Here is a 12963-nt window from a genome sequence, read left to right on the forward strand (position 1 = left end):
TTAACCATGCTGTCCCATCCCCCCACTTCACACGCACAGGGGACTTGTGTTTCCCAAAAAATAAAAATAAAATCTTTTTTGTGAAGTCAAAAAGCATGATATGCTCCCACTCTTCTGCTATATGCTACTATTTTGGCCTCACTGTGAAAAAGGGAGATTCTATCAGTTTAGAGAGCTACAATTTCTTTGTCAAGCACTACCAGGTAAAAAGGTTTTCAGATTAATATTTTGATCTTCCTTGAAATAGTCAGTTTTTCTTAAAGATAGTAATTCTGAAAAAAAAGTATTCTGATATTTTAAAATTGTATGCCTTAAATATATAAATAAATGTAGATTTAAATGTAGTTGACAATTATTTCTGAAAGCATATAAAATCAAAGGAGTGTCCTGGTGGTGGTTATTTTTAATTTTTTTCTTCTATTTAGAACCTGAATATGCTTTCTGTTAAACAGGAAGGAGCATCTCATTCCTTATGAACTTTCATTTCTCTCCAAGACCAGAAATCATTCTTGAAACCCAACTGATCACAAGATAAGGAACAAGTTTGTTTCCAGATAAAATCTTTCTTGACAGCTATGCTGTCTCGTTCACAGAACACAGACTTCTCCAATACCTTTCCAGACCATTGTTGTATGGTAGATTAAGTTTTCTTACTATTGTAACTTTTTCATTTAACTGAAAAATAATCCACTAAGAAGTGCAGGATAGCCATTTTTCCATTGGTATAAAAACCCTGAAAATACAAAATGATATACCTGATTGAAAACTTCTTTTTCTGTGAGTTGCCATTTATTTCAGGTTGCAGTGCTATTCTCTGCTGTATAGAGCAAGTCCATTCTCTGACTCAACTTAATTTGAGTTATAAAGGTAGCATTCCCACTGAACATACCCATTTCCATCACTGTGTAAGCAAATATTGGCGAGGACTAAACAAATATTATGCCTGGCTATAAGCCATGGTTTTCTTATTACTGCTCCATTCAATTGTATGTATTATCCATACATTTTTATTGTAATCAAAATGTCACTATTCCAAAGATGAGACATTCTTAAACTGTACAAGAACAAGCTATCTTTCTTTATTTTTTAAAAGACAAAACTGACAGATATCTTGTCATTAATACCCTTCTCTTCTTGCTTTTAAAGAGTGGAGAGAAAAGTGGCTTTGGCTATAAAAGTTAGGTGGGGAAAAAAAAAAGAGGACAAATTTGAAATTGACTAGAAAATCAAACAGGCATTTTTTCCTAAAAAAGAAAAGTCAAGAAAAGTCATCATCCTAAAGTTTACTCAGAATATTGCAAGAAGTATCAAGCCTAATTAAAATTAAGCACAAAACAAGGAACTGATATGGTTATCAATAAGTGTTTTTTTTGGAAGAGATGATGTCTAAGTCTAATTCAGAAAGCAAAGAGGACCTTACTGGTTTCTCAATTACATGGGATTTTCTGCATGGAAAAGAGAAAGAAAATGCATTCTGTACCAATAGTTATGGTCAACTCTAAGAGCCATGTCTTTAAGTCCCCCCACATATCTTCTCCAGAAGGAGATGAACAAATTTGCCCAAACTAGATTGGTAAATGGATCTTCCTTGAATGATGAATTTGTAGAACTGTTAACTTGGGTTCTTATTTACCAAAATCTCTCCTCCCACTCCTTTGAAACTCCCCTTCTCAGCATAAACTCCAACATACCTAAATAGTAGAGAGAGAACTTGCCCGTCCTTCCAATAACTATTAGGCATTTACTTCCAGCAGCAATATGAACAAGTTCTTCTTTCTTATGTTGTCAAAAGCCTTATAAGGCATCCCACCAGCACAGTTATTGTCACTTCAATTTTACAAGAGACTGGCTTGTCAAGTATCTCTTAACTCCATACCAATAAAAAGCTTCACCGTCTCAAGTCATTTAGTCACCCTAAGGAAAAAAAATGGAAGGGGGGAAAGGGTTGCAAAAGCATTTACAGACCTGGCAATACCAAGACCTCACTGGACAGCTCTTCCACCTGGAAACCAAGAAGCTGACAAACTAAAGAAGGGGCATCCCATGGTCTTCTACCCAATCATGGGCCAAGAAATCTCCAGGATATACCTGGGGCGATAGAAGAGGAAGCTACAGTCCCTGAGGCCACCAGCATTTCATAGTTTCTCCGTCTGAGCTACAATCTCATAGGATTCCAGCCTTGGAGCCGGCTTGGGCTGTACCAATCACAGCTACATAGGGGGAGAGGGAGGAAATAATCCCAAAATTGTAGCCACTGCTAAGAGACAGGCAGAGCAATAGACAACTGAAAGAAGCCACCAATGGTTGGTCAGCCAAGCTAATTTCTAATCTCAAAGTAAAGAAGAATTAACCCTGGAAGTACCAGAGAGGGTTATAGCTCTCTTTCTGGCACTCTCTTTTTCACCCTACAGTGGAATGCCAATGCAAAGGGATTTCCAAAACTAAAAGCACATAGCTCCACATACCGGTCATTTGGGGGTAGTAAGAAAAAGGTGAGCCTCAAAAAAACTCTCCTGTTCTGATGTCCACATGTCGGTGTGCACACAAATGCAACTAAAACAAACAAATGTGCTTTAGTTTCCTTGAGGGTTGTTAAAAGCAGTGTAATATATTCTTTGCCACATAGTTTTCACTTTTCAGCTGTGTGATATACATCCCTACCTCCTAAATCCATTCCACCTAGAAGCCAAAGACTTAAAGCAACCACTAAAACATTCCAACAAGCCACTTCTAATCATCAGGCATTGTTACTTCCCAAGCTATGCTGCAATATCTAATTTACACAGTTACCATAATCTTGCAAACATGTGAAGCCAATTGGGAACTGAAATTGGTCTGGTTTTACAATGTAACAGGGAGAAAAAAGGCAAAAATCTGCAGAGAATAGAGGCAGATTGAAGGTGGAAGCAGGACGAGCTTTATTTCCAAGAGCTGTAGTCACTGAATATTTATCAACAATGACCTCCAAGGAGCTGCTGTCTCCTCCCACTCTCTGGGTGTCACAGAGTATCTTTCCCAGATATAAAAGGCCCAGGAGTGTCACAGTGACAAGCATCTCATCTCCCTCCCTGGTCTTCAAAGGCAGCCGAGATGAAAACCCTCTCGAGCAAATTCTATCTGGAAGCTTAGGATGATATTCACATGGGCAAACAAGGCTAGATTCACAGTTCATCATTCAGGACTGCTTAATGCAGGTGTTGCAAAAATGCAATCACCATGAGAAGGCAACAAATAGATACAGAACATCCCAACCTTTTGCTGCCACCTCATAATCATCTGGACATTTGCAGATCTCATAGCTGAGTTCACACACTGCATTACCTTAGTGCAAGATGTAAAGCTGTCTACATATAGAAACTGATTTCTTAGCAATCTAAACAGAAATTAAATTCCTGTTGCTGGAAAAAAATAAATAAGCCATGATCCAATTCACAATGGATTCTTTGCAGTCACCTTCACCTCCTAATAAGGATCAATGTTTTATTCTGACTTGCTAGAAAATTACTTGAAATATATTACACTTTTCACCTGTTTTTATTTTTGTTTTCAGTTCAGTTCAGTTTATTGTATTTATATGCTGCCCTTTCCCCCCCCCCCCAAGGGGACTCAGGGCGGCTCACAACTCAAACCAGGGAAGGGGGATACAGACAAAAAGTTAAAAAAAAAAAAAACAAAGCATAGCAATGCATAATTTAAAACACAACAGTCATACCATTCGAGACGGGGGCAACAGCTCTTTAGCCCAGGCCTGTCGGAACAGCCAGGTTTTAAGGGCTGTGCAGAAGGCCTGGAGGGTGGTGAGGGTTCGAATCTCCACGCGGAGTTCATTCCAGAGGGTCGGAGCAGTCACAGAGAAGGCTCTCCTCCGGGTAGTCGGCATTGGCCGGCGGATGGAATTCGGAGGAGGCCTAATCTGTGGGATCTAATCGGTCTAATGGAGATAATTGGCAGCAGGCGGTCTCTCAAGTACCCAGGTCCAATACCATGAAGGGCTTTATAAGTAACGACTAGTGCCTTGAAGCGTATCCGGAGACCGATAGGCAGCCAGTGCACCTCGCGGAGGATAGGTGTAATGTGGGTTAACTGAGGTACACCCACGATCGCTCGCGCGGCTGCATTCTGGACAAGCTGAAGTCTCCGAATACTCTTCAAGGGCTGCCCCATGTAGAGCACGTTGCAGTAGTCCAGTCTAGAGGTCACAAGGGCACGAGTGACTGTTGTGAGGGCCTCCCGGTTCAGGTAGGGACGCAACTGGTGCACCAGGCGAACCTGGGCAAATGCCCCCCTGGTCACAGCAAACAAGTGGTGTTCAAAAGTCAGCTGTGGGTCCAGGAGGACTCCCAGATTGCGAACCCTGTCTGAGGGGCGTACTGTTTGACCCCCCAGCCTGAGAGATGGAACACTTGGCCAATTAGTAGGAGGGAAACACACCAGCCACTCGGTCTTATCTGGATTGAGTACAAGCTTGTTAAGCCCCATCCAGTCCCTAACAGCCTCGAGGCACTGGCACATCACGTCAACCGCTTCACTGAGTTGGCACAGGGCGGACAGATACATGCATCAGTTCTAGGATCTGTTTACAAGCAGAGCAAAGGAATGATGTAAAAAGTTAAAAAGTGATATTTTTATATAGATTTTGAAAAATCCAACTTTACCCCACATGGTACTTTCCAGATATGCTGGATAACATAATTTTCATTTATCTACTAAAGAGTTCTTGCCCCAGAATTGGGGAAATAGCATCCAATTATCTGAAAATTCCGAAGTTGGGGAAACTATAATAATATCTTTGGGATCATGGAATGAACTGAATATTACAAATAGTTCTGAACACAGCATTCATCAAGAACTTGTCTACTTTCCAACCTACATATACAACAATTTTATTTCCTTATTTTAGTTCAGGTACTGTAAAATGGGTCTTTTGCTTATTCCATTTCCCTAAAAAATAAATATTGTTTCACAATTACTGGGAAATCATCAACATTTTAGAATGGACATGCTGAACACTTTCCAAACATGTAATTGTAAAAGGCACTAAACAGCAAGTTAATTACCACAAGACTAAAAAGCAAGTTTGAATGACACTTAGTGTCTCTGGAGCAAATAATTATTGTTGATGTTGCAGCAGCAAAATAAATTGTTTCAATTAAATTTCTGCATGCCTCATACAAAACAATCTAAGGAAATGTAAATGTTAAGCATCACATATGAAAACCCTCAGTGGAGCCCTGATTTAAATAAGATAGGGCACCATTGCAGAAATATCAAGGTTGTTTTAAAAATTCAGGAGTAAGCTTAACATAGCCAACTAGCTGCTGCAAAATTATATGTCAAAACCTTTCGGCTACAAGGTTGCTCTAAGCAGTTGTCTGTTCTTGACAATTTAAAAGAGAAATGCTAAAATATTATTTTTAGTGAACTGGCCTTACAAAATAAAAATAAAAAATCCAAACAAAAGTAAAATATCTAGTTTTATAGGGCCTTTACTAATACTCAAGACAAAACACATGCCTGGATTGTACAAATTTATTTTCTCAGAAATATGCAGAACACTTATTTGCTAGATATGAATAAGACAGCTGAAAGGCAGGAATGAATGGTCATTGACTGAAGTATGACCTGATCATACAACAGATCTGCATAAGAGATACGAGTTCTGTCATCTATATTGCCTATATGTTGCAGCATGCCCTAAAGGAAGGTTGCATTGCCCAAAGAAAGGTACCATAGATGAAAATGAAAGAGTAACAATATGTTCACTTAGAAGTAAGACAACTGTTTCCAAATACAAGTAGTGCTTGACTTACAACTACCATTGAGCCCAACATTTTCATTGCTAAACAAGACAGTTGTTAAGTGGGTTTTGTACTATTTTACCATCTTTCTTGCTGCAGTTGTTACGTGAACCACTGCAGCTGTTAAGTTAACTTAACATGGTAGTTAATTTGCTTATCAGATTTGCTTGGACTTGCTTATCAGAAAGTCACAAAAAGGTGATCATCACATGACCCTGGGACACTGCAACCGTATAAATACATGCCAGTTGCCATGAGTCTAAATTTTGATTATGTGACTGCAGGGATGCTGCAACAGTGGTTAAGCATGAAAACCGAGTATAAGTCACTTTTGTACAGTGCCTCTGCAACTTTAAATGATCACTAAATGACTGGTTGTAAGTCAAGGACTACTTGTAATATACAGAGTCTGAATCAGCATGGGTAAGGAAATAAGAGGCAGTTGAAAGAAACACAGTCTTCATAGAAAAATGGGCAGCCTAAACCCTTAATCACATGAATCCAGCAACCTTCCCACCATCTTACGAGGTCGGGCTCTAGAGAAATTCTCTCAAATTACAGAACTGATGAAAGTATACCCATTGTGGCAACTGCTCATGTTTTTTTCTGGGAAATCAATTCAGCAATTCTCTCTGAAAAGTTTGTTGGATTGTGCACAACTCAAGGACACGTTAGGACTGCATGCCCTTCAGCCTCTACTCAATATAACCACAAGGACTGTAAGTGAGGAAAGCCATAGCAGAGAACAAATAATTAATAAAAGAAGCCCATTTCACAGATATCCCAGTTTAGTCAAGCAAATTCATTTTGTTATTCTGTCAATTCCTGACTGAGCTTCTGCACATCACTTTTTTTCCCCTTCCAGGGATGAAGAAATTATGGGGAAGGCTTTGATATATTTACATTTGTTTTTCTTGGGGTGAAACAGAAAATAGCAACATGTAACCGGCCTACCACACACACACACACACACACGGTTGGTTATGCATCACTTCTTAAGCCTTACTCTAACAATTGAGAAAAGTCAGGAATATATATAGCAGCACCTCTTCCTGTTATGAACCCTTTTGTTCACAGAAATACTTTCGTTTTAAACCAGACACCACTGCAGTTATAATCTCCAGTAATAACTGCTAATGGCTGTAGCACCTGGATTAACGTATTACATCAACGTGATGCTGTTGAAACCAGTTGTGTTTACAGAGCAAGTAACTGCACCAACTACACCAACACCCAGAGGCCCTCAACCTCCTTTTGAAAATTATCTGCAAATTGTCCATTTGCATTAAAGATGTTACCTAGGCAGACAATGAAACATCTGCATAAAAGCAGCCAACTTCAAAGAGCACCAAGGATTCCACAACTGTCCATTTGTTCAAACCTCTGACAAGAGGACGGGGTCCCTTCTTCTCCAGTAGAAGGTGTGAAGAAGGAAAGAAGCTATCAGAAAGAGAAGCAGTGAATCCTCAAGCTATTTTCAGTCCTAACACCCCCCCCAGCAATTATCCAACTTTCTTTAAAAAACATCCCACCCACATCTTCTGCATTGCACCAAATCTCTCTGCCTTCAATTCCAACCCAAACTCAAAATTTAAGTTTCTGTGAGGCAGATGCCATCTCATTTTAGAAGGATTTTTTTTCTTTTAAGCATCAGAAGGAATCGAAGCTGAATTCAGAAGCACTGAGTAAGCTCTTCAGCCACACTGCTGGATCTGATAGAAACCAATGGCAAATGAAAAATCTATTATTTTCCTACGACTTGAAATAAATTATGCAGAGGCCTTCTTTCCCAGATGAGGATCGATGGCAAAGTTTGCTTCATTGAACAGGTTCTTGTATTTTCACTGTGAGCTGAAAAATTGTAAGGGCTGCCCCATTTTGATGTTTGCTTACATGTGTGGAAAGTTATCACCCAGCCCTCTCCCAGAAAAATGAAATATCCTAGGAAATATTGAAAAGGCAGACTATTATATTTCCCTGGATGTGAAAAGGAAGAAACATGTTTTAAATTGAGAATAGCTCCCTGTAGCTTCCTGCCTCCACCCACTTTGTCAATGGGACATTAAGAAGGCCAAGCCAGTCCCATTACATAATAAAGAGTTCTCTACTTCAGCTCCAGGGGGATGGAATTGAGGCATGATAACATTGGCCCTTTACCCAACTCCCCACATGGCATCTGAGAACTCAACCAAACCTGAATTCAAAATGCAGCCTAGAGAGTTGCCCCTGCATGGCCCCATGGGAGTCTGACAATCAATCAGAATACAAGCTCAAGATCAAAGGCCTGAGGGCATAAAACCAGGGACTCAGCTTCTCCCCTTCCCTTCTCTTCTCTTCTCCACCAACATTGAAGCATGTGATCACCTTTTCTGTTCAGGACTCAAGCCATGTGGTCCTGTCCTCCATTAAAACCATCTTTCCAAGCAGCCTCCATGTCTCCAGTGTCTTTTTCCCACTTGGAGCCGAACCCAGAAGGACATTTTTTTCAACACATATAAAAACAATACTTAGATGTAAAAAACTAAAAACAAAATTCCAAAAAACTAAGAAATACTGGCTCAACAATCATAGCAGAAATGTCAGACACCTACCCACTCACCTAATAGGATTACTATAGAGCAGGAATCTGAAACTCAAGGCCTAGGGGCCCGTGGGGTACTTAGATCTGGCCCGCATGGCCCCCCCTTAAACAGTGAAGGACCAGCCCATGGTGCTTCTGTCAACAAAAATGGGCTCCTGGGCTCCATTTTTGGCTGCCATGGCCTCCTGCAATCCTCTGCCAATGAAAACGGAGCTACACAAGCTCCGTTTTCATTGGCAAAGGGTTGCAAGAGGTCATGGCAGCCGAAAACGGAGCTCAGGAACCTGTTTTCACTGGCAGTTCACTCGGGCCACCACAGGCACTGACACGAGTGACATCTAGCTGGCCACTTCCACCCCACTCACTTCCACCCTGGCCTCCCGAGGTCAAATACAACCCTGACGCAGCCCTCAATAAAACTGACTTTGACAACCCTGCTATAGAGGAAATAACAAATGAGTGAGTGGGAGATACAGTACTGTAAAGACTACCTTGAATTTTTTGGAGGGAAGGCAAAACATAGGAAACTTACACCAAAGCTTTTGATCCTCCCATTAGGTCCATTTTTGTGTATGTCTGTCACAGGAAAAAAAACTATGGCTACATTTAAGCTAGGACTTTTGAACCAATTGCTGTAGGGCAGTGAAAGAATACCTCGCCAGAGGTATTCCTAATCTTCCTTCTGCTTATAAATGAAGGTATGTACTTGCTTTACATTGAGCAATCAGAATTTGTTGTTGTTTTCGGGTGGCCTGCTGTTCGGTATTTCCTCATGTTTTCCAATATGTTTTTGTTTACAATAAACTACCTGGAGCCATAATAGTGACTAAGCAAAAAGAAAATAATGTTCTATGCTAATTAAAAGAGAGTGGGGAAAGAAATATTATACTTTATTTAAGTCTTGCACACACAAACACAACAAATCAGAAAAGGAATTAGCATTACTAACAAGAGAGATTTTTCCATTAAAGTGACATAAGGAGAATAATTGCCTAGATGTTGCTCAAGCAGAATCCCCAACAACCTCAACAAGTATGACCAGTTCTGAGGTCAAAGAAGAATTGGGCTTAATATTTCTAAAGTCAACACCAACGGCCTAGCTCTACAAATAACTGAAATAGTTGTTTATTTTAAAAGATTCCCATTCTATTTGACTCCAACTGTGGTAAACTGACAACATAGTTGGGAAACAGATGAAAATTGTGGTCTAAGTCCTAAAACAGGTCTACTGCATTAAAAAAAAAAGAAATCATCCTGACAAAATAAATACATACTTCTCCTTCATGTGAGAGTCATGTGACACCCAACCACGTTGCAAGTCAGAGCCACAAAACATTAAATGTACCTCTGAAAAGCCGCCAACTACTGTCCTAATCCTAAACAGCACCCTAATTCCAGGGCTCAACTTATCTTTCTCAATCGGCACTTTTACCATTCATAGCCTAGAGAGACGTAACTCTCGTCTCCACATTTCATCACCAACACTTATCTCCTGTTTAGCCCAGTGTTTCTTAAACGTTTTGCTCTTGGGGCCTCTTCCTACTTTTAAAAAGTGTAGAAAACAAAAAAAAAATTTGCTTCTATTGGTCAACTTGCTACTCTAAAAAATTAAAACCGATGCATTTCATATTATTCATGTAAAATAACAATATTAAACCAATTAGATATTAAGATAAAATGTTTTTCATGAAAAAATTAACTAATAAAAATAATAGATATTATTTTAATTTTTTGCAAATATCTTCAATATCTGCCGAATAATTTTGATTTCACCAAGCCCTGAAAGAGTCTATTGGGACCCCCAGGGGTCCTCAGCCACATTTTAAAATAACAAGCAATTTCCTAACCTGTGGTGGTGATGCAGATCCATCTGGGACTGAAGGAACGCCCTGAAATTGTTGTGTTGCTATAAAATTCCCAGATGAGAAACACTTTTTAGCTCACACAGTATGATCATTCTGAGCCGCAGGGTTTTCTCTCCTGAGTTTAAAACCAGTAAATATGCTTGTGTTGCAGAAATGTTCTGAGAAAACTAGTCAATATTGTTTTAAGTTTTAAAAATAGACAAGTTCTCAGCAAAAATATTCTGGCTGCCAGAGAAAGTTAGCTCAAAGGATTATGGCTAGAGATTATGGTTTGAACATTTGCTGTATTTTTCCCTAGTTTATATTCTTGTATCAAATGAAGTGTACCTCACAAATTACCATTTATGTATTTATGTAAATACATTCATGTATTTCACTTGATATTCATGTTCCCACTTGGAGGAAAAAGATTCTGCTTGCAACTTTTTATCATTTTCTCTAATATCTCCTATTTATGTATTACTAAAACTCTAGTTGTAACCTTCTGTTAGGTGAAACGGTGTAACATCAGTCCAATTTTTTTGAATTAGCTACCTCAAATGGGCTAACTTAAAGAATGCATCCAAAGTTTGGGTCTTATTACTCTCATAGGATTGAAATTTGGCAAAGTTGTGGCCACTGCAATGCCCCACTGCCATGGTCAGCAACAGTCACATGATTATCATTTTCAACACTTTCTGCCAGGTTCCCACAAGGAAAATCAATGGGGAAGCCAGCAGGAAGCCAGAAGTCACTCTCATTTCCATTGCTTTTTTGTCTAACAGTGGCCATTCAGCTTCCCTATTTAGGTAAGGAAACACCTGTGAAATGATAATGCAACAGGGCAATGGCTATATAGTGCTTTTTAAAGACTTACTGCTGCTTTTGAAGTTTCTTTTTTATACTCTTTTTATGCTAGGTTAAAATGGAACCTCTCCTCCTTTGGATTGCAAGAATATATCTTTCTGGTAGGAAATTTTATTATACACTGAGGACTTCGGTGTAAACATGAAGAGTATGGCTTTTCCACTGGCTTAAAAATAAATCCATCTCACTTCACATAGAAAAGGTATAAAGCTGGGACACTTAACCAAGAGAAGAAAGCTGAATCAATGATTCACATGAAACTTCAGTGGAACTGCATACAATGTTTGGTCTTACTCAGTTTCCAAACCAATTAGGGTCAGGACAATTATCAAAGGGTAATTTAGTTATACTGACTAGAACTGTGAATTACTTGATTTTTCCAATGGATTTTATATGTGGGGTAGTAAAAAAAGATGGACTCTGAGAATTACAAATGAAAGAGGGTGGTCTGCGATTCCCTGCTCAGTTCTGTGTTTGAGGTAGACCCGTATGGTTCTAGGAATCACTTGGAGCAACCTTCCCCAACTATTCCCTTCTAGATATTTTTGACTTAAACTTTCATCACACAAAGCTCCTTCTTTGGACATGTTTACCAAAGACAGTGAGAATTGTAGTGCAATACATGCTGAAGATCTGGCTAATTAGAGCTGGCTCAGAATCATTCTTCACAATCTGCAATAGCTTTTTTAATGAATTTTGTTGTTCCATAAAATAGTTGTAACCTCTTGTGATTTTTGCATGGATCTATTTTTTTTTGTAACTTTATAAAAGTTTATTTCAAAAATAAAATGTTTTATATTATATACAGAGTTATGACTAATCTTTCAAATACTGGTACCTTGGTACTCAACTGATTTTAACACTCATAAAATTTGGTATTCATCACATTTTGACATGAACATTTTGTCCAGGTAATCTGAACAAAGCATGCTAGAACTTGCTGGTGTCAGCTGCCTTATGATTCCCTACATTATTCCTTATGGGAAAAAATGGTTTGGTACTCATTATTTCTGATACTCACCATGCCTCCCAGAACCAATTAATGATGAGTATTGAGGTACCACTGAACTGAAAGATACACACACGCTCTTCTAATTTTTTGGTGCAGTGGTTAGAATGCAATATTGCAGGTTGACTCTGCCCACTGTCTAGAGCAGTATTTCTCAACCTTGGTGACATTAAGTCCCGTGGACTTCAACTCCCAGAATCCCCCAGCCAGCTGGCTGGGGAATTCTGGGAGTTGAAGTCCACGGGACTTAAAGTCGCCAAGGTTGAGAAACACTGGTCTAGAGTTTGATCCTGACCGACTCAAGGTTGACTCAGTCTTCCATCCTTCCAAGGTCAGTAAAATGAGGACCCAGACTGTTGGGATCAATATGCTGACTCTGTAAACCGCTTAGAGAGGGCTGTAAAGCCCTGTAAAGTGATATATAAGTCTAAGAGCTATTGCTTATTTTGTTTTGCTTCCATGATATTATAATGAGCTCAATAATAAAAAGAGCACACTAAACACCCTCTTGTGTTGTTTATTACATGCAGAAGATTTTGAAGTCTTGACATTCTGTAATACTAGAAGGGACTGCTGCCTGTTAATCACAGGAATGACAATCCCTTTGAGCCATTTCGACTCCTGTGTATATTTCTCATGGCTTTCCATTCTACTTAGGCAACCTGAACCCAGACAGAGAAATACACCCCCCACCCCCAATTAGACTGTAAGTAGAATATTGAAATGCTGACTGATGAAAAACTGAGAGTCACACTGCTGGAGAAAACAGGATTTCAGGAACACTGTGGATTAATTTCAGGATATGACATTGAGACTGAAACCTCATTCACGGCAAGTTTCTCCAGCCAGGATGAAAAGAAATGT

At 39.3% G+C, this 12963-nt stretch overlaps 1 protein-coding gene across 6 annotated transcripts in view; it reads right to left on the bottom strand.

Moving 5' to 3' along the window:
- Nucleotides 1-12963, bottom strand: part of AMPD2 (adenosine monophosphate deaminase 2) — a 69350-nt gene that overhangs the window by 46662 nt on the left and 9725 nt on the right. The window contains exon 1 of one of the 6 annotated variants that reach the window (XM_014076003.2): nt 1966-2101. The exons of the other annotated variants lie outside the window; for them this stretch is intronic. The gene's annotated coding sequence lies outside the window, so the exon portion shown is untranslated. Of the gene's footprint in view, nt 1-1965; nt 2102-12963 lie in introns of those variants that run through there. 6 annotated transcript variants of the gene reach the window in all.

Source organism: Thamnophis sirtalis, unplaced genomic scaffold, assembly GCF_051295495.1.
Source record: "Thamnophis sirtalis isolate CommonGarterSnake01/CBP01778 unplaced genomic scaffold, rThaSir2_p1.2 scaffold_7, whole genome shotgun sequence".
Taxonomy (NCBI): domain Eukaryota; kingdom Metazoa; phylum Chordata; class Lepidosauria; order Squamata; family Natricidae; genus Thamnophis; species Thamnophis sirtalis.